This window comes from Dasypus novemcinctus, chromosome 3, assembly GCF_030445035.2.
Source record: "Dasypus novemcinctus isolate mDasNov1 chromosome 3, mDasNov1.1.hap2, whole genome shotgun sequence".
In the NCBI taxonomy this organism is placed as follows: Eukaryota; Metazoa; Chordata; class Mammalia; order Cingulata; family Dasypodidae; genus Dasypus; species Dasypus novemcinctus.
In genome coordinates, this window is record NC_080675.1 from 101,640,729 (window position 1) to 101,660,052 (window position 19,324).

A 19,324-nucleotide genomic window follows, 5' to 3' on the forward strand; every position below is an offset into this window, starting at 1 on the left:
CTGGGTTGCTTCACTCAACATAAGGTTCTCAAGATTCATCCATGTTATCATGTGTGTTTTTAGTGTATTTGTTCTTAAAGCCAAGTAGTATTCCATTGTATGTATATACAACATTTTATTGATCCACTCATCTGCTGATGGGCATTTGGGTTGATTCCAACTTTTGGCGATAGTGAACAATGCTGCTATGAACATTGGTGTGCATATATCGGTTAGTGTCCTTGTTTTCAGTTCTGCTGGATATATACCCAGCAGTGGTATTGCTGTGTCATATGGGAAATCTATGGCTAGTTTTTTGAGAAACCACCAAACTGTCCTCCAGAGTGGTTGGATCCTTCTTCATTCCCATCAGCAGTGGATGAGTATTCCCGTTTCTTCACATCCTCTCCAGCATTTGTATTCTTCTGTTTTTTTTCATAGCTGCCAATCTTATAGGAGTAAGATGGTATCTCATTGTACTTTTGATTTGCATTTCCCTGATAACTAAAGATTTGGAGCATTTTTTTCATGTCTTTTTAGCCATTTGTATTTCTTCTTTGGAGAAGTATCTGTTTAAATCAAATGGGTTGTTTTTCTTTTTATTTTCAAGATATAGTAGTTCTTTATATATGCAAGTTATAAGTCTCTTATCGGATATATAGTTGCCAAATATTTTCTCCCATTGTGTAGGTTTCATTTTTACTTTCCTGACAAACTCCTTTGAGGTGCAGAAGGCTTTAATTTTGAGGAAGTCCCATTTATCTATTTTTTCTTTTGCTGCTCGTGCTTTTGGTGTGATGTTCATGAAGCCATTTCCTATTAAAAGGTCTTGTAGTAGTTTCCCTACATTGCTTTTCATTCTTCTACATATAGATATCTAGTTCTCCAGGCACCATTTGTTGAATAGGCCATTCCCTCCCAGTTGAGAGGGTTTGGTGGCTTTATTGAATATTATATGGCTATATATATGAGGTTCTATATCAGAACTTTCAATTTGATTCCATTGGTCTGTGTGTCTCTCCTTATGCCAATACCATGCTGTTTTCACTACTGTAGCTTTGTAGTATGTTTTGAAGTCAGATAGTGTGATTCCTCCAATTTCTTTTTTTTTTTTTTTTCAGTATGTCTTTGGGTATTTGGGGCCTCTTTCCTTTCCAAATAAATTTCATAGTTAGTTTTTCTAGTTCCTTAAAGAAGGCTGTGTTGATATTTATTGGGATTGCATTGAATGTGTAGATCTGTTTTGGTAGGATAGTCATCTTAATATTTAGTCTTCCTATCCATGAACAGGGAATATTCTTCCATTTATGTAGGTCTTCTTTGATTTCCTTGAACAGTCTTGTATAGTTCTCAGTGAATAAGTTTTTACATCTTTAGTTAAATTTATTCCTAAATATTTGATTTTTTTATTTACTATTGTAAATGGTATTTGTTTCTTGATTTCCTCCTGATCTTGCTCATTATTGGTGTACAGAAATGCTACTGATTTTTCTGCATTGTTCTTATAACCTGTGACTTTACTGAACTCATTTATGAGTTCTAGAAGCTTTGTTGTAGACCTCTCAGGGTTTTCTATGTATAGGATCATGTCATCTGCAAATAATGAAATTTTGAATTCTTCCTTTCCAATTTGAATGCCTTTTATATCTAGTTCTTACCTCAGTGCTCGAGCAAGTACTTCTAAGACAATGTTAAATAGAAGGGGAGACAGTGGGCATCCTTGTCCTGTTCCTGACTTTAAAGGGAAGGATTTCAGGATTTCTCCATTGTAAATCATTTTGGCTGTAGGTTTTTCATATATACTCTTTATCATGTTCAAAAAATTTCCTTGTATTCCTATCTTTTGGAGTGTTTTTATCAAGATAGTGCACTGTATTTTGTCAAATGCTTTTTCTGCATCTGTAGATATAATCATGTGATTTTTTTCTTTCAATCTGTTTATATGGTGTATTACATTGATTGATATTCTTATGTTGAACCATCCTTGTACACCTGGAATGAATCCCACTTTGTTGTGGTATATAATTCATTTAATGTGTTGTTGAATACTATTAGCAAGGATTTTGTTAAGGATTTTTGCATCTAGGTTTATTAGAGAAATTGATCTGTAATTTTCCTTTCTTGTGTTGTATTTGTTTGGCTTTGGTACTAGGGTAATTTTGGCATCATAGAAGGAGTTAGGCAATGTTCCTTCTGTTTTGATTTTTTGGAATAGTTTCAGCAGGATTTGTGTTAGTTCTTTCCAGAATGTTTTGTAGAATTCACCTGTGGAGCCATCTAGCACTGGGCTCTTCTTTGTTGGGAGATTTTTAATGACTGATTCTATCTCTTTACTTTTGAGTGGTTTGTTGAGATCATCCATTTCTTCTTTCATCAATATAGGCAACTTATGTGTTTTTAGGAATTTGTCCATTTCTTCTGAATTGTCATTTTTGTTGGAATATAGTATTTCAAAGTATCCTCTTATGATAGTCTTTATTTCTGTGGGGTCAGTGGTGATATCTCCTTTCCATTTTTCTTAATTTTGTGTATTTGCATCTTCTCTCTTTTTTTCTATGTTAGTCTCAGTAAAGGTTTGTCAATTTTATTGATCTTCTCAAAAAACCAGCTCTTGGTCTTGTTTATCTTTTCAAGTGCCTTCTTATTTCTATTTCATTTGGTTCTGCTCTTATCTTTGTTATTTCCTTTCTTCTTCTTTCTATGGGATTACTTTGTTGTTATTTTACTAATTCCTCCAAATGTGCAGTCTGTTCTTCAATTTTTGCTCTTTCTTCTTTTTTGATGTATGAATTTATAGCTATAAACATCCCACTCAGTACTGCTTTTGCTGCATCCCATAAATTTTGGTATGTTGTGTTATCATTATCATTTGTTTCAAGGTAGTCATTGATTTCTTCTGAGATTTCCTCTTTGACCCACTGTTTTTCTAAGAGTATGCTGTTTCATTTCCATATCTTGGTGTGAAATCTGGGCCTCTGACCCTTGCTGATTTCTAGTTTCACTCCACTGTGGTCAGAGATATTATTTTGTATGATTTTGATCTTTCTGAATTCATTCAGCCTTTCTTTGTGGCCTAGCATATGGTCTATCTTGGAGAATGATCCATGTGCATTTGAGAAAAATGTGTATCCTGCTGTGTTTGGGTGTAATGATCTGTATATGTCAATTAGATCTGGGTCCTCTAAAATACTGTTCAAATATTTCATTTCTTTAGTGATTCTCTTTTGAGATGTTCTGTCCAGAGTTGATAGCGGTGTATTAAAATCCCCCACTATAATTGTAGAGGCATCATTTCTTTCATTTAGTTTTTCTCACATTTGCCTCACGTATTTAGAGGTGCCTTGTTAGGAGCATAAATATTTATGATTGTTCGTTCTTCTTGGGGGATTGTCCCTTTCACTAAGATGTAGTATCCTTCTTTGTCTCTCACAATTGTTTCGCATTTAAAGTCTATTTTGTCTAATATTAATATAGCTACTCCTGCCTTTTTTTGGTTACTGTTTGCTTGTAAGATTGTTTTCCATCCATTCACTTTCAACCTCCATGAATCTCTGGGTCTAAGATGTGTCTCTTGTAGCAGCATATAGATGGGTTATATTTTCTTATCCAATATCCTGGTCTGAAACTTTTGATAGGTGAGTTTAATCCATTGACATTCAGTGTTATTACTTTCAAGGAATTATTTATGTTAGCCATATTTTGATTGGACTTGTGTTTGTCATATTTTGTTCATTTGTTTTTTCTTTTCTTTTTGTCTCTTTTATTGTTCTTACACTCTCCTCCAACTCTGCCTGTCCTGTATTTTCCTTTCTTCCTGCAGAACTCCCTTTAGAATTTCTTGAAGGGGAGGTTTCTTGTTGGCATACTCTTTCAGTTTCTGTTTATATGTGAATATTTTGAACTCTCCATCATTTTTGAATGCTAGTTTAGCTGGATAGAGTATTCTTGGTTGGAATTTTTTTTTTTTTTTTTTAGTACCTTGACTATATCATACCACTACCTTCTTGCCTCCATGGTTTCAGATGAGAAATCAGCACTTAATCTTATGGAGCTTCCCTTGTATGTGATGGTTTTCTCCTCTCTTGCTGCTTTTAGAATTTTCTCTTTGTCTTGAGCATTGGATAATTTGACAAGTATATGTCTTGTGGTGGGCCTGTTGGGGTTTATGATGCTTGGGGTGCATTGTGCTTCTTGGATATGTACATCTGTCTCTTTCAATAGATTTGCAAAGTTTTCAGCCGTTATTTCTTTCAACACTCCTTCTGACCCCTTTCCCTTCTCTTCTCCTTCTGGGATGCCTGTAATACATATGTTTGTGCATTTTGCATTGTCATTCAGATCCCTAAGTCATAGGTGGATTTTTTCTACTTTTTTTTCTATCAATTCTGCTATCTGTTTGATTTCTGATGTACTGTCTTCCACATCACTAATTCTCTGCTCTGCCTGTCCTAATCTGCTGCTATTTGCTGAGTGTGTATTTTTGATTTCTTGAACTGTGGTATTCATTCCCATCATATCTGTTATCTTTTCGTGTATGTCTGCAATTTCCCCTCCAAGTGTTGTTTTCATATTGTTGACCTCTTCCTTTACTTCATTAAATTTGTCTGTGATATATATTCTGAGATCTTTAATTACTTGTGCGAAGTTCTGCTCCCCTTCCTGGTTTTTAGTTTGTTCATTGGATTCAGCCATGTTTTCCTGATTACTGGTTTGGTTTGTAGATTTTTGTTGCTGTCTGGTCATCATTTCATCTTGATGGGTTTAATCAGTTCCTTAGCTTCTTTGTCTAGTCTTGGGGATTAATTAGCTGTTATTTTTGCATAAGTGTTTTATCTTCTCTTTGTCACTTTATTCTTCTTATTCTAATTTCTTATTGCTGCCTGAGTTCACTTTGAAGGAAAGTATTAGGGCCAGGGAAAGGCAATTGTGTAAGAAAGGAAAATGTGTTAACTAGTATTGGTAATAAATGTTAACAGAGCAAAAATATGATATCTGGGAGGATGGATATTAGATTCACGTAAGTTGTGTAGATTTATAGCAGTAGGTAGAGTACCTATAATGAGGTAGTTGACTGAATATGGGAGGAATATGGTATGAATTAAAAAGCTAGTGTTTTTGTGAAAGAGGGAAACAGAAAAGAAAGGCAATAGTTTCAAGAGTGGATAAAAGACAGAAAACAAAACAAAGGTATTAGAAATTAAGATTTAGACAATTTGGGGATCTAAGAAAGGGAGGTGGAATATAGGAGAGACAGTAGATGATGGAGGATATCAAGATGTGGGGGAAAGGGGATAGTGTAGGTGGCCAAAATCAATTGACACAGAAATGAGGCAATGGAGGATTAGGAAACCCAGCAAATGTGAGGTGTTCCCTGCAGCACCTATTGTATAATTAAGATAAAATAAAATAAGAAGAAAATGAGGGACAAGAGAGAAAAAAAAAGAGAAGAAAGAAAGAAAAAGGGGGTTGGGTAAAGGGAGGTTAACAAGTAAGGAAAAGAAAAAAAGTTATAAAACAGCCAGAACAGCAACAACAAAAAAAACCCCTAAATAAGTGAAAAAAATAAAATAAAGACCTTGGGGGATACAATGGGAGAAAAGACTAGGAGATAATGCAATGTTATCAATCAGGACAATAAAAAATAAAAAATAAAATAAAAACAAAACAAAACAAAAAAGAAAAAATGCAAACATTGAGGGCTAGGACATTCAAGGATCTCAGATGGACCTCAGGGCGTGGTGGATTCAGGGATGGAAAGTCTGTGATATTGAAGACTCAAGAAGTGTGCATCTCTGGGGTGTGGGCCACCAGGGTTTAGGGGACACAGATCTGGCAACCTCAAATCTGGTTAACAGGGAGCCTGGGAGCACCGCAGTGCAACACAGCCTTCCTGGATCCCCACAGCTGAGTGCCAGCCCTATGGGGGAGGTCACATCTGCAAACTCTGACCTATGTGTCAGAAACCTGCAATTCACCCTCTCACTAGGGTCTCTTCTGTGGCTGTATCACCAATTTGCCTTCAGGACACCTCCCACCCTGTAAGCCCTCGAAACAGCCACCTGGGGGCGCCTCTACACTGCAGCCAATTTAATGATGCTGCAGATCAGTAGTCAGGCCCATGGGGGGGGGGCTCTATCCAGAAGCACCAATATCAGTGTCCGAAACCAAAATTCCCACTCTTCACAAAATATTCCCCTAATCGGCTTCCAGAAGGTTCCCACCCTGCCAGCCCCTGAAACAGCCTCCTGGTGACGTCTCTTTATGGCGAGCAATTTAAGGCCACTGCAGATCAGCAGCCGGCCTTGGGGGCAGGGCTCTAGCTGGAAGCGCTATTATTTGTTTCCACAATCAAAAATTCCCCACCTCACAATAAAACTCCCGTCTGTCTCCCCAAATCAGTCTGCGAAGGCCTCCTGCCCTGTTAGCCCTCCAATAGCCCACTCAGGGCTTATGAATTCCCCAGTACCACACAGCCTCCAGGAATCGCCACTGCACAGCCCCCACCTCCATGTAGTAGAGCCTCAATTTTATCTTATACATGAATTTTCTCTGTTACCTTCCCACCAAATCGATGTCCAGACACCTCCTGCCCTGCAAAATCCCAAAACAGCCTGGTCCCAAAGAATTTCCAATGCTGCCCAGATGCTTCTTTGTAGGAGAGATTATCAGGTGCACTCACTCAACCACCATCTTGCCCCGCCCCTCCGGGCCTGTTTCTTATGTGCCACGGCCAGCTACAACGGTGTTCATGAGAAGGCGCTCTGCTCTAACTTCACTGTATGTGAACCCCGAGGATGCTCGAGGTTCTCCCAAGGCCCACGCTCATGGGAAGGAGCTTCTTTAGGACACTGATTTGCTTTAGCGGCCAGCAGAGCACGACCTGATGCTGAGCTCCGTGACCTGCCGGACACTGGGAAGACACCATGATGGCCCAGGTGTGCAAAGACCAGTTTTGCATGCTAAGAGTCAGTCCTGCCACCCTCCCTGAACACCACCCCACTTTATAGACCAGTTGACAAAACCTATGGGTGCTACTCAGCCAAGGTTGCCCTGCCACAAGCAGGTCCAGGCAGCCTAAGCACAGAGTCCTTGGTCATCGTGCCCCATATCCCAAAGCAGTGGCCGCAATGGGTGACTTACCCAGCTCTTCCTCCAGGAGCACCCAGCAAGGGTATTCCCACAGTGCTGGGGAGGCTGGGCCCTCTTGAGCAGGTGCAGTTTGTGTGTAACCTTTAATGTAGAAAGGAGTTACAGGTGGGAGGGGTGGTCAAAACGTAGAAGCCAGAGTAATTGGGAACCCCCAGCAGGGCTTCTGGAGGAATATGGGCTCCAGGTCCCTTCCATAGGGATTCAGTCTTGGGGAGTCCAGAAAAGCTGTGGACTGGAGGACAGGCAATGGGCTGAGTACTCGTGTCATCCTGTGAGCAGTGGGAGGCCCTGGTGAGTTGCCCAAGCAATATGGGTTCTTGGGGGAAACTGATAACCCGTGGGCAAGGGACCAGAGACAGGCCAGTGTGGGGACCATGGGTAGGAAGCTAGACGGATTGTCCAGTGGCAGATGGGGGGAGTGGAGGGAAGGGGGATTTAGGGGGTTGATGAAGATTAGGCTTGGGAGTTTTCCAGTGGGTGGCTCAGGGACCATGAAGTGCTTGGCAGTGACTCCCAGTGCCTCCCTGCACAGGGAACATGCCACAGCCACCTCATGTTCTACTGACGTGGGTGGTGTGCCCGGCAGCATTCTGTACCACAAGCACAGAAACAAAAGGCAACAGTGAGCATGATGTTTGCCACCCATGTTGTAGGGTCATCTCCTCCCCTGGCTCCCTGTGCTGCTTCCAGGTCACGTCTAGGTGTCCATCTGCAGACCGTGACCCCATTTCTACACACCCTGCCTCTCTGCCTCTTCATGCCCGGCCCCTTCTGCCTTATCTCCCTAGCCCTGCCCTACACATTCCCCACAGGTACTCTGCTCCTGCCTGCGCCACTGACTGGGATCACTGCAGTGGACCTGCCCTTTGCAAGCTGTTGTTCCCCTGCTACTAACCTCCATTTAGCTAACCACCTGACTAAAGTTTACAACCAGAGCCCACGCAGTAGTGCCCAGGGGCTCAACCCACCCCAGCCCATACCTCTTTGCTGTCTTGGAAAATGCAAAGCATGTTTCCACCTCGGCATCTCCATGGCCACTGTGCCCTCTGCCTGGGATGCAACACCTCTGCCTGTTTCTCTGGTTCCCTTGTTTCTTTCAGGATTCTGCTAAATGAAGCATACCCAAAGCACCCTGCCTTCCCTGGACCTCCTGCCCTACTCAGCTTTTCAGAATCTGATACTCTCTCTACTGACCATGATGTAGGCTTCATTCACACCCTTTGCCTTGAGGAGGGCTGCGGTCGATACGTCCTGTCTGGTGGATGACGGGGCAGGAGAGGCCTAGGCTCCTGCGGGGGCTCGCAGGCATGGAGGGCTCGCGGCGGAGAAACCACCACGGAGACGAGGTGAGCACGCAGGTCTAATTTATTAAGGGAAGTACATGTGTTTATATAGGGTTATGGGGGAGTGAGCAGGGGACTGATTGGCTGTGGCCAAAGGGGGATTGGATTGGCGGTGGCGAGCAGTTGGTGGGGGGAAGAGGCAGATTCTAGGTTGGTGAAGGGGCGGCACCGGTGGGAAAGGGGAACGGGGCTGGGAGTGATTGGTAGGGACTAGTTCCTTGCCTTTTATGGTGCGGCTTGTGCTGCGGCTTGACAGTGCGGGAGGGGGGATGTGAGCGTAGGCAGCTTCTGCTGGCTATCAGCAAGCCGGTGTCGGTTGCCTGGGCGGGGCCGAGGGCAGTGCGCCCGTTCCATGGCTGAGGGCAGTTCACCCGTTCCAGCCGCCCTACACCCGAGTGGTGGGCTGCGCATATCCCCCACTGGGCGCGGCTATGCTTGCCAGCCAGACTTCAGCCTGCCTCACCTCAGAGGGCCTGGCACATAAGTTTGTAATGAGTATTTGCTGGGCTTCTGACCATGATGGAATAACAGAGATATGTTTACCCTTCTATCTCAAACAATTAAACCCCACAAACTGCTCAGATGCTGAACAGCAGGGCAGTGATTACAGAGAGAAAGAAAACAAACAGGGCAGCTAGCATTTGCACAACAGAACAGCAGAGAGGAGGTTGCTACAGAGAGCAACCCAGAGGTCTGCAGAGACCCTCACTACAACCACAGCCTCCTGAAGACTGATAAGCTTATGCCTAGGGAGAAATCACCCAGGCTGGAGGAAAAAACATTGTAAAGGAGAAGAGAACAATGCACATTCCCAGGAGTCAGAGTGGAGTAACCCACAATGCCTAGGATATGGCATGGAAAACTTAGAAGCATGGACTCAATAGTGAGATTTAATGCACCATGTGCCATAAGACCAAACTGCTTCAACTCCTTAAATAGCATTCCAAGACAACCCTCTAAGCTAATTAAAGAAATTAAAATAAACATATATTAAATCCAGTGATCAACAAGATAAAATCTACATGTGTTGAACATCCAGTAAAGAATAACCAAATAGAATAAAATTAAAAAACAACAACAATAACAACAAAAAGACTGTATAACACAGAAACACTACTATAAATGATGGACTATATTTAATAGTGCAACTGTAAAAATGTGCTTTCATGCATTGTAACAAATGAATCACATTAATGCAAGGTGTTAATAATAGAGAGGTATAGGGGAACTCTATTTTATGCATGGTTTTTATGTAAACCCACAACTTCTATAATTTAAAAAAAAATTGCCAGACATGCAAAAAAAAAAAAAAAAAAAAAAGCAGGAAAATATGACCCACAATAAGAAGAAAAATCAATCCATACAGACAGATCCAGAATGACCCAAACAACTATTGTAAAATCATTCCATATGTTCAAGAAGGTAGAGGGGAATGAAATCATGTTAAGGGAAGAGATCAAATCTCAAAAGATGAAAACACAAGGTCTGAGAAGGAGAAAATGCTCTGTGAAATTGAAGACAGCAATAGAAACAATACAAAAGGAAGCACAGAGAGAAAATGAAGTAGAACAGCACTGCAGAAGAGCTGTGGGCAACACCCTGTGGACCAATGTGCCAGTAAGTGTATTTCTTTGGGGAGGGGTGTGAGCAATAGAGTTTTTTGTATCTGGGGATGGACATAATGTTGTAGTCCATTATTGGGAAAGAAAATGCTAACACAATTAAAATATTTCAGAACATCTTCTTTAATGCATATAAAACTCATTTTCCTCATATGAGACCTAAATTATTTGAGTAAAATAGAATAAAATAGGCTCTGTGTGTTAAAAAAAAATTTTTTTAAAACACTACACCTAGGCATATCCTATATAAAGAGCAGTAAGCCAAAAATAAAGACAAAATCTTGAGATAAGACACAGATAAACACTTTACATGTGCAAGGATATAATTATAGTAGACAATACATAAGAAGTCATGTAAGCAATAGGAGAATGGCATGAAAATCTAAATATATTAAATGGGAAAAAAACACCATTTAGTATTCTACATCTAGCAAAATTATCCTTCAAAAGTAAACTAGAAATAAGATCTCTGTAGACAAAAACTGAAATAATTTATAACCAGCAAACAAATGTTAAAAGTCCATACAAAAATAGGAACTCAGAACTACATTAATGAGAAACTCAGACTATATAAATGACAAGCATCAAAAAAGAAATAACATATGGCAAAATTTGTTAGCTAACCCATCAAAAAATAACCAAAACATCATGTTGAATGAAATAAGCCAGATAATAGGACAAACTGTATGATCTCATTGATATGAAATAATTATGATTAGCAAATCCATAGAGTCAGAAACTAGCATGCAGGTAACCAGGGGCCAGGTTTGCAGTCCAGAATGGAGTACTAATTCTTAATTGGTGCAACATTTCTGTTTGGTATGATAGAAAAGTTTCAATAGTGGATGTAGCACAACATGTGAATTTAATTTACACCACTGAATTATATATTTGAATATAGCTTAATGGGGAAATTTCAGGTTGTAATTAAGTTACTAAAATAATTTTTTAAAAATATCATAAGACTATACAAAAAAATAGTGAAGCCTAATGTAAACTATGGACTATAGTAAAAAGTACAATTATAACAATATCTTTTATCAATTGTAAAAAAAGTTACCACCCTAAAAGAAAGTGTTAATAATGAGAGAGGGTATGTGGGAACTCTGTCTTTTTGCATATCTCTGAAAATGTACAACTTCTCTAAAAAATATATTTTTAAATGGTATAGACTACTGATGAAATTCCAGAGAATTATTCTCAGTGTAAAAAGAATCTGTCCTGGAAAGGACTGTGGGAAGATGGTAGGATAGAAAGCTCTAGAAATCAGTATCTTCAGCCAAATAAGTATTGAACTAACAGGAATTATCTGAATCAAACATTTTGAAACTGTAGCGTCTAGGAGAAGATTGTGCTTCAGGAGGAGCAGAAGGAAGAGACTGGTAAATTGTCATAAAGACTAGTGAGTTTTATCCTCCGTGCATTCACCTACCATCCTGCTCCCCTCAACCTTATAGCAGGCAGCAGTAAAGACTGCAGCCCAGTTTCTTGACACAGCTTGACAGTGCCAGGATGAGACTAGTCCTCAAAACTCTGGGGATGTTTGATCTGATACCTTAGATCAGCTGCTTCAAATCATTGGGGACCTGCTCTGAAGGTTGACTCTTAAAGACAGTAGCCTTCCTGAAAACTACAAAAAAACAATTAAAGGGATGCATTAACCAAGCAAGTGTTGAATTAAGAAAACAGTTCCAAAAGCCTTAGATGAAGCTTGCTCTTGCTCATCTCTTCCCCACCTCACCAACACAGGGCAGAAGCCAGTTTGTATTCCCATTATGAATCTGTCACCCTGTCCCATAGGGAACAGAGTGGCCTCTGTGTCCATACTTGGGTGCATGTATGTTAATGCCAATCTTTCTGGTAGAATCCTGAGAGCCTGAAACTTGGATAAGTCTTGGGTTTGCCCTTCCAAAGTTTGTTCTGAAGACAGAGAAGCTGCTTGCAAACAGTTGGCACAGTATCATTAGAAACAATTAAGTTGAAATGACCTGGGGTGTAGGACTACCAAGGAGGAGAAGGGATTCTGCTCCAAAATGAGTAGAGTGGGTATTCACTCAAACTATTATGGACTATAAATGGGGAATTCCTGGGGCCTGTAATGGGCACACCCCCAGGAGAAGAAGTAGACTCCCTTTCTCTGGCTTGATTCATGCTCAGACAAGACAGAGTTGTCCCTGCATTTCCCATTTGCTTCAGTCTGATTTGCTTGATTTGAGGGCTAAGCTCTGAGGAGAATAATAGATAAATCAGAGCCATTTTTAAAAAAGTAAATGTGTTTTTTGTCTTGATTTGTTTGTTATGAATAACTCCTGGCATTCTAGAAAATATATGTCTTATCGATAGCTGGATACAAATTGAAGGGACAGTCCAGGGACTTAATCCCAGAATTAACAATTTAAAACATTAAAATGTAGCATGTGTTATAAAAGATTATAAGACAAAAAAATAAAATAAAATGAAACCAAAAATGATGGCCTATCCTGGCCTATCCAAAGGAACAAGATAATCAAGAAACCAAAAACAAAGAGGATCAGATGTTGGACTTACAAGACAGAGACTTTAAAATAATGACCTTCTATATGCTCAAAGAGAAAGAAGAAAATACAGAGAAAGAATTAAAGAGTATGAGGAAAAACAATAAATAATAAACAATATGGGAATTTCTCCAGAGAAATACTGGAGTTGAAGAACAAAATAACTGAGATGGGGAACTTCCTATACATTTTCAACAGCAGTTTGGAGGTGACAGAGGAAAGAATCAGTGAACTCAAAGATAATACAACTAAAATAATTCACTCTAAGGATCAGAAAGATAGAAAATAAAAATGAGGGAAACGGACTTTGGTCCAGTGGTTAGGGCGTCCGTCTACCACATGGGAGGTCCGCCGTTCAAGCCCCGGGCCTCCTTGACCCATGTGGAGCTGGCCCATGTGCAGTGCTGATGCGCGCAAGGAGTGCCGTGCTACACAGGGGTGTCCCCCGCATAGGGGAGCCCTGCGGCGGCTTGCTCGGTCGGTAGAGGTGGGGTCTGGCTGCGGATGAGGGGTCGGTCCAGCTCTGGATGAGGGGTCGGTCCCGCTTGGGACGAGGGGTCGGTCCCACCTGGGACGAGGGGTCGGTCCAGCAGCAGACGAGGGATCGGTCTCACAAGGGGTTGCGCGGTTCGGCTGACGGGGTCGCCCGGTGAAGCCGGCGACGAAGGGGTCGCCCGGCGAAGCAGGTGACAAAGGGGTCACCCGGAGAAGCAGGCGACGAAGGGGTCGCCCGGAGAAGCAGGCGACGAACTGGGGACAAGGGAGGCCAGGCCCTTGTCGGGGGCTCTCAGGACTGGAGGGCGCACGGCAGAAGAACTACCGTGGAGACAAGGTAAACACGCAAGTCCACTTTACTGAGGGAGAGGCAACAGTTTTATAGGGGCTGGGGAAGGCTGATTGGTCGAAGCCACGCCCTGTTCTGATTGGCTGCTGGCGAAAGGTCAGTGGGCGGTACTGGACGGGGGAGGGGTGGTGGTTAGGGATTGGCTGTCGCTGTTGCTGGGGGAAGGGGCAGGGTTTAGGGATTGGTGGCTGCTGTTGCTGGGGTGGAGGGCAGACTTGAGTTTCCCACCCATGCCCGGCTGTTGCTGCTGTCGGGGGAGGGGAAAAGGGCAGACTGGATTTTTCCACCCACACCTGGCTGTTGCTGCTGTCGGGGGAGGGGAAAAGGGCAGACTGGAATTTTCCACCCTGTGCCTGCGCAGGGAGAAAGAAGAAGGGTGCCGCTCCACAGGCATCAGGTGGCGCCATCCGGGAGGAGGGGCGGCCGCGGAAGCATGGCTGCCGAGAAGGGGAGACCCGAGGGCACTCTGCGCCCATGCCGAGCTTCCTTCAGGGGTGGCGGTGAGTCCGACCAGCCACCCTATTATGGGGCAGCGGCTTGGCCTGCCACGGCTGCTCCCCCGCCAGGCCAGCAAACCACACATCAGCCCGAGGGGTGACCGCATTTCCCCCTTTTTTTCAATTAAGGGCCAGGATGGCAGCAGCAACAAGTAGCTGAGGCCCAAGAGGCAGTAAGCAATGAGGGAAGTGGGGCTGAAGAGGGAGGTGAGTATGACGGGGATATAAATGTACAATTTAGGGGGCGGTATCTTGCCATTGCAAGCAAGGGTGGCCAATGTCCAATTCTCATTTATCTCAGTGGCTATAAGGTCCATGTGCTGTTAAAAGTCCAGGATGACAGCGTGTTGCAGGTAGTTGATCTCTCCTTGGCAGCGAAGACATTGTAGGAGAGGATTACTTTTTCCTGCCAGAGGTTTACTGTCCAATTAAAAGGCTGATGGCTGGGGTTGGTGAGTGCAATGGGGAGTGTGAGGAAAAGAAGGGTGATGGTTTTGGACAAGAGGAGGCTTGGTGAAGTCATTATGGGAGGAAGATAAGGAGTAAAGCATAAAAGAGGATAATAAACAGAAAGGCGATGGAGAGTAGAATTCGTTGGCCGAGGTTCCAATCTTCTGGGGCGGTAGCGGCTAGACAGATGGTGGAAAATATTATCAAGAAAGCAAAGGTTATGAGGAAGAAATAAAGTATTAAAGGCTGTGGGGGAAGTGAGAAGATCATTTAGAGGATAGGGTTGAGAATGGTATGTTTAAGACAGAAGTTTTGTGGTTTGTAGGAGACTGCTTTATAAACGAAGGAGAATGAGGGCAGTAAATATAGTAACGATAGATAGGAAGATGACAGTGAGGAGGAGTCTTTGTTTAAGGTTCCAATCGTCCGGCGCAACAGTGGCTAGGCCGATAGCGAGGGGTGTTGCTAAATAGACAATGGCTGCAAAGACAAAATCATCTTCTGTTTCCTTAAGAATAACTTTTCTTTAAATACTTAGTAGCATGCAATATTAGAAACCGTTTCCTAAAAGCAAGTTGGCAGGGGAGCTTGGTTGCTGTTAATCTTTCCTGTTATAAAATTACCTTTTATTATTATTATCATCAATTTAGTTATATATATATATATATTTAAGAATGACCTTTTGGAATTAGCCATTTAATACCTTAATGTAAACTATTGAAGATAAATTTTATCTTTACAGAACACATTCCCTTACGTAAAGTTATCACAATACCTTTTACACTTGCCACATGCAAATTAAATTTCAAGAGTTTATGAAAAATTAGCCATCTTACTTTAGGACAAAATACGTCTTTTTGCAAAACTTATTACATTTCCGTTAGCATTTTTACAAACTTTTGACCTTTTTAATATTCATATAAGTTTTACATTCTTTATATTATCCTGTGAAGAAAAATAAGTTATTCATTTTAATCTAGGCAAGAACAACTTTTTATGAAGACGTACAGTTAATTTTGTTAATTAAGACTTACATTTTTTTTTAATTGTAGATATCTTATTAACATTTAAACTTATGTATTAATATAATAAACTTAAGTATTAATATAAGCGCTTATTTAATTTTTGGCCATTTGAATAGAGCTCTTTTAAAGATTGCTAGTAATTTATATTTACCATCCGGAGGTATCACAATATACGTTGACATTGAACGAACAGACAGACAAACACAGAACAATTACAACACATTAACAGAAATACATAATTTATTTACAGTTGACTCATAATTCTTACTTTCTTGGTATAGCGGCTTTTAAATCCTTTTTTATATAGCATATCATAGATTATACCCTTCAAGATTTCTTCTGGACTTCATGTTGCCTGTAATAAGCCAGGAGGGAATCTTTTACCTTCCTGCTCCACAGCAAAAGTGACCCTATCTATAAGGCGAGTGTAGGTATCCGGGTCCCACAGCTGACACGTGGTAAGCCACGCATTAAAGGGGAGAAGAAGGTCCCAATATACTTGAAGCTTTTTGAAAGAGATCTTACACCAGTGAGTGTCTAGGAGACCGGCGAGGGCCCGAACTTGTGGGGCTTGCTTAGCAGATAGGATGTTACCCATTGCTAATGGCCTTTTGGAGCCGATAAGAAAAGGGGCCCTTACCTTGAGAGCGCAGCGATAGGAGCCGAGGTGCGCGGTGAGACGAGGGTTCGGAGCCGGTGGGGCTCCGACGGTGGTCGCGGGCCAAGAGAAGGCCCCGACGAGGGGAGGGCAGGACGACGAGCAGTGGAGCAAGCACGGAGGGGAGGAGGCAGAGGTGAAGGCAGGGGTGGAGGTGCTCAGGCACGCGCTCCTGAGAGTTTTATTGGCGCCTCTTAATCATAGCGGGTCGGTATAAGCCCCCAACATGGAAGGAGAAAGCCATCCAGCAATTCTCCCAGACCGCCGTGGATCGTATGAGGTCACCAAGGTTCAGGAGCAGCAATGCAGAGTGAAAAGATAGGGGTGAGAAGAGAGGAGAGCGTAGGCTATGGTAGGGTTACTTCAGACGTGCAAGCGCGTGCTCCCGAGAAATCCAAGGCTCCTCTTAATCATAGCGGGTCGGTATAAGCCCCCGACATGGAAGGAGAAAGCCATCCAGCGATTCTCCCAGACCGCCGTGGATCGTATGAGGTAGCCAAGGCTCAGGTAGCAGCAATGTTGCACGAGAGAAGTCCCAAGGTGAGAAGAGGGGGGGGGCCACCAGGTTATGGAGTGAGGCTGTGGTGGGGTTGCCTTGCCCCACGTTGTGCTGTGGTGGGGTTGCTTAGCCCCATGTTGGGCGCCAGCTGCGGCGGCTTGCTCGGTCGGCAGAGGTGGGGTCTGGCTGCGGACGAGGGGTCGGTCCAGCTCTTTACGAGGGGTCAGTCCCGCTTGGGACGAGGGGTCGTTCCCACCTGGGACGAGGGGTCGGTCCGGCAGCAGACGAGGGATCGGTCTCACAAGGGGTTGCGCGGTTTGGCTGACGGGGTCGCCCGGCGAAGCCGGCGACGAAGGGGTCGCCCACGTAGCAGGCGACGAAGGGGTCGCCCGGAGAAGCAGGCGACGAAGGGGTCACCCGGAGAAGCAGGCGACGAACTGGGGACAAGGGAGGCCAGGCCCTTGTCGGGGGCTCTCAGGACTGGAGGGCGCACGGCAGAAGAACTACCGCGGAGACAAGGTAAACACGCAAGTCCACTTTACTGAGGGAGAGGCAACAGTTTTATAGGGGCTGGGGAAGGCTGATTGGTCGAAGCCACGCCCTGTTCTGATTGGCTGCTGGCGAAAGGTCAGTGGGCAGTACTGGATGGGGGAGGGGTGGTGGTTAGGGATTGGCTGTCGCTGTTGCTGGGGGAAGGGGCAGGGTTTAGGGATTGGTGGCTGCTGTTGCTGGGGTGGAGGGCAGACTTGAGTTTCCCGCCCACGCCCAGCTGTTGCTGCTGTCGGGGGAAGGGAAAAGGGCAGACTGGAATTTTCCACCCTGCGCCTGCGCAGGGAGAAAGAAGAAGGGTGCCGCCCCACAGGCATCGGGTGGCGCCATCCGGGAGGAGGGGCGGCCGCAGAAGCATGGCTGCCGAGAAGGGGAGACCTGAGGGCACTCTGCGCCCATGCCGAGCTTCCTTCAGGGGTGGCGGTGAGTCCGACCAGCCACCCTATTATGGGGGCAGCGGCTTGGCCTGCCGCGGCTGCTCCCCCGCCAGGCCAGCAAACCACACTTCAGCCCGGGGGGTGACCACAGAGCCCCACGTGCAAGGAGTGCACCCATAAGGAGAGCCGCCCAGTGCGAAGGAGGGAGCAGCGTGCCGAGGAATGGCGCCGCCCACACTTCCCGTGCCGCTCACGACAACAGAAGTGGACAAAGGAACAAGACGCAGCAAAAAGACACAGAAAACAGACAACCGGGGGAGGGGAGGGGAGGGGAATTAAATAAATAAAAATAAATGTCAAAAAAAAAAATGAATAAACAAAGTCTAATAGACCTGTAGCATACCGTCAAGTATACCAATATACTCATTAGAGGAGTCCCAGAAGGAGAAGAAAGAGATAAAGGGGCAGAAGAAATACCCACAGAAAATATGACAGGAAACTTCCCATATTTAATATGACAAGAATATATATATATTCAAGAAGATCAGTGAACACAAGACATGATAAAAATCAAAGAGAACCATGCCCAGATACATGATAATCCTATTATTCAAAATTAAGGAGAGAGAATCGAAAGCTGTAAGAAAAAAGTAAATTAGTTATATAAAAGTGCACCTCAATAAGATTAAATGCTGATTTCACATCAGAAACCATGTAGGCAAGAAGGCAGTAGAACACAATAAAGTTCTGAATGAAAACAATTGTCAACCAAAAATTATATATGACAATACTTTCTCTCAAAATTGAGGAAGAAAGGAAATTCAAGATGGTGGCAGAATAGGCAGCTCTAAAATTTAGCTTGTCTTACTGGGCTGCTTGTAAGCAGCCAGAGCATGTCTATATCAACTATTTGGAGAAGAGGGGAATCCAGAGTCCAGAAGAAAACCATACACCATCCAGGAAAGAGTGGAAGGAGTAGACTGTCAATCTGCCATAAGGATTTGTGATTATTTTACTCCTTACTACTACAGACTAGAGCCCATCCTTCACCTGTATGGCAGGCCTCTTGAGAGCAACTCCCAGGCTAAATAAAGACATTCCCTTTACCAAAAGCAAGGGAGAAGGATGGAGCCAGACACTGATTACATCAATGATTACCAAATTCAGCTAGCTGTATTCCAATTCTGGGCACAGCTTAAGTTTAAATCTGCCCAAGTCAGAAAGAAGCTGGCAGCCTTCATTTTAACTCTGCCTCCAGCAGAAGTGGAAACAGTGTTGATTGAAATACACAATAACTTTCTGAAATGGTGGGAATCAGTTTTAGTCATCCAGGTCAGACAGCCATGGACAGTCACTGCTTAAACCACCACCCACATGAGGGAAGGAAATGGGGCTGATTGGGAGATACAGTGAACCTTTGGGAAGGTACAGATCAGTGTCAGCATGCCCAGGTTAGAGAGCTGCCAGCAGCCACTATTGAGGCCCCTGTGCTAGGCAAGAGAGGAAACTGAACACAGTTTGAACACTTTCTTGGGGTAGCATGGGCAGATTCAGCTAGCCTACCTAAGAAGAAAAACATCAGCCTTAGCTCCAACAATAGCCCCTGACAGGAGAGGAAGTTGGGCAGATTTTGAACATGTTCATAGGCCAGCATGGACAGATTCAAAATTCAGCCTGCTCACCACATAAAGACATGGCAACCTCAGTTTCAACCTTATTCCTGACAAGAGAGGAAGTTGGGTACAGTTTGAACACCTTTTCAGGGCAGGGTGAACAAATTCAGCCCACTCACCTCAGA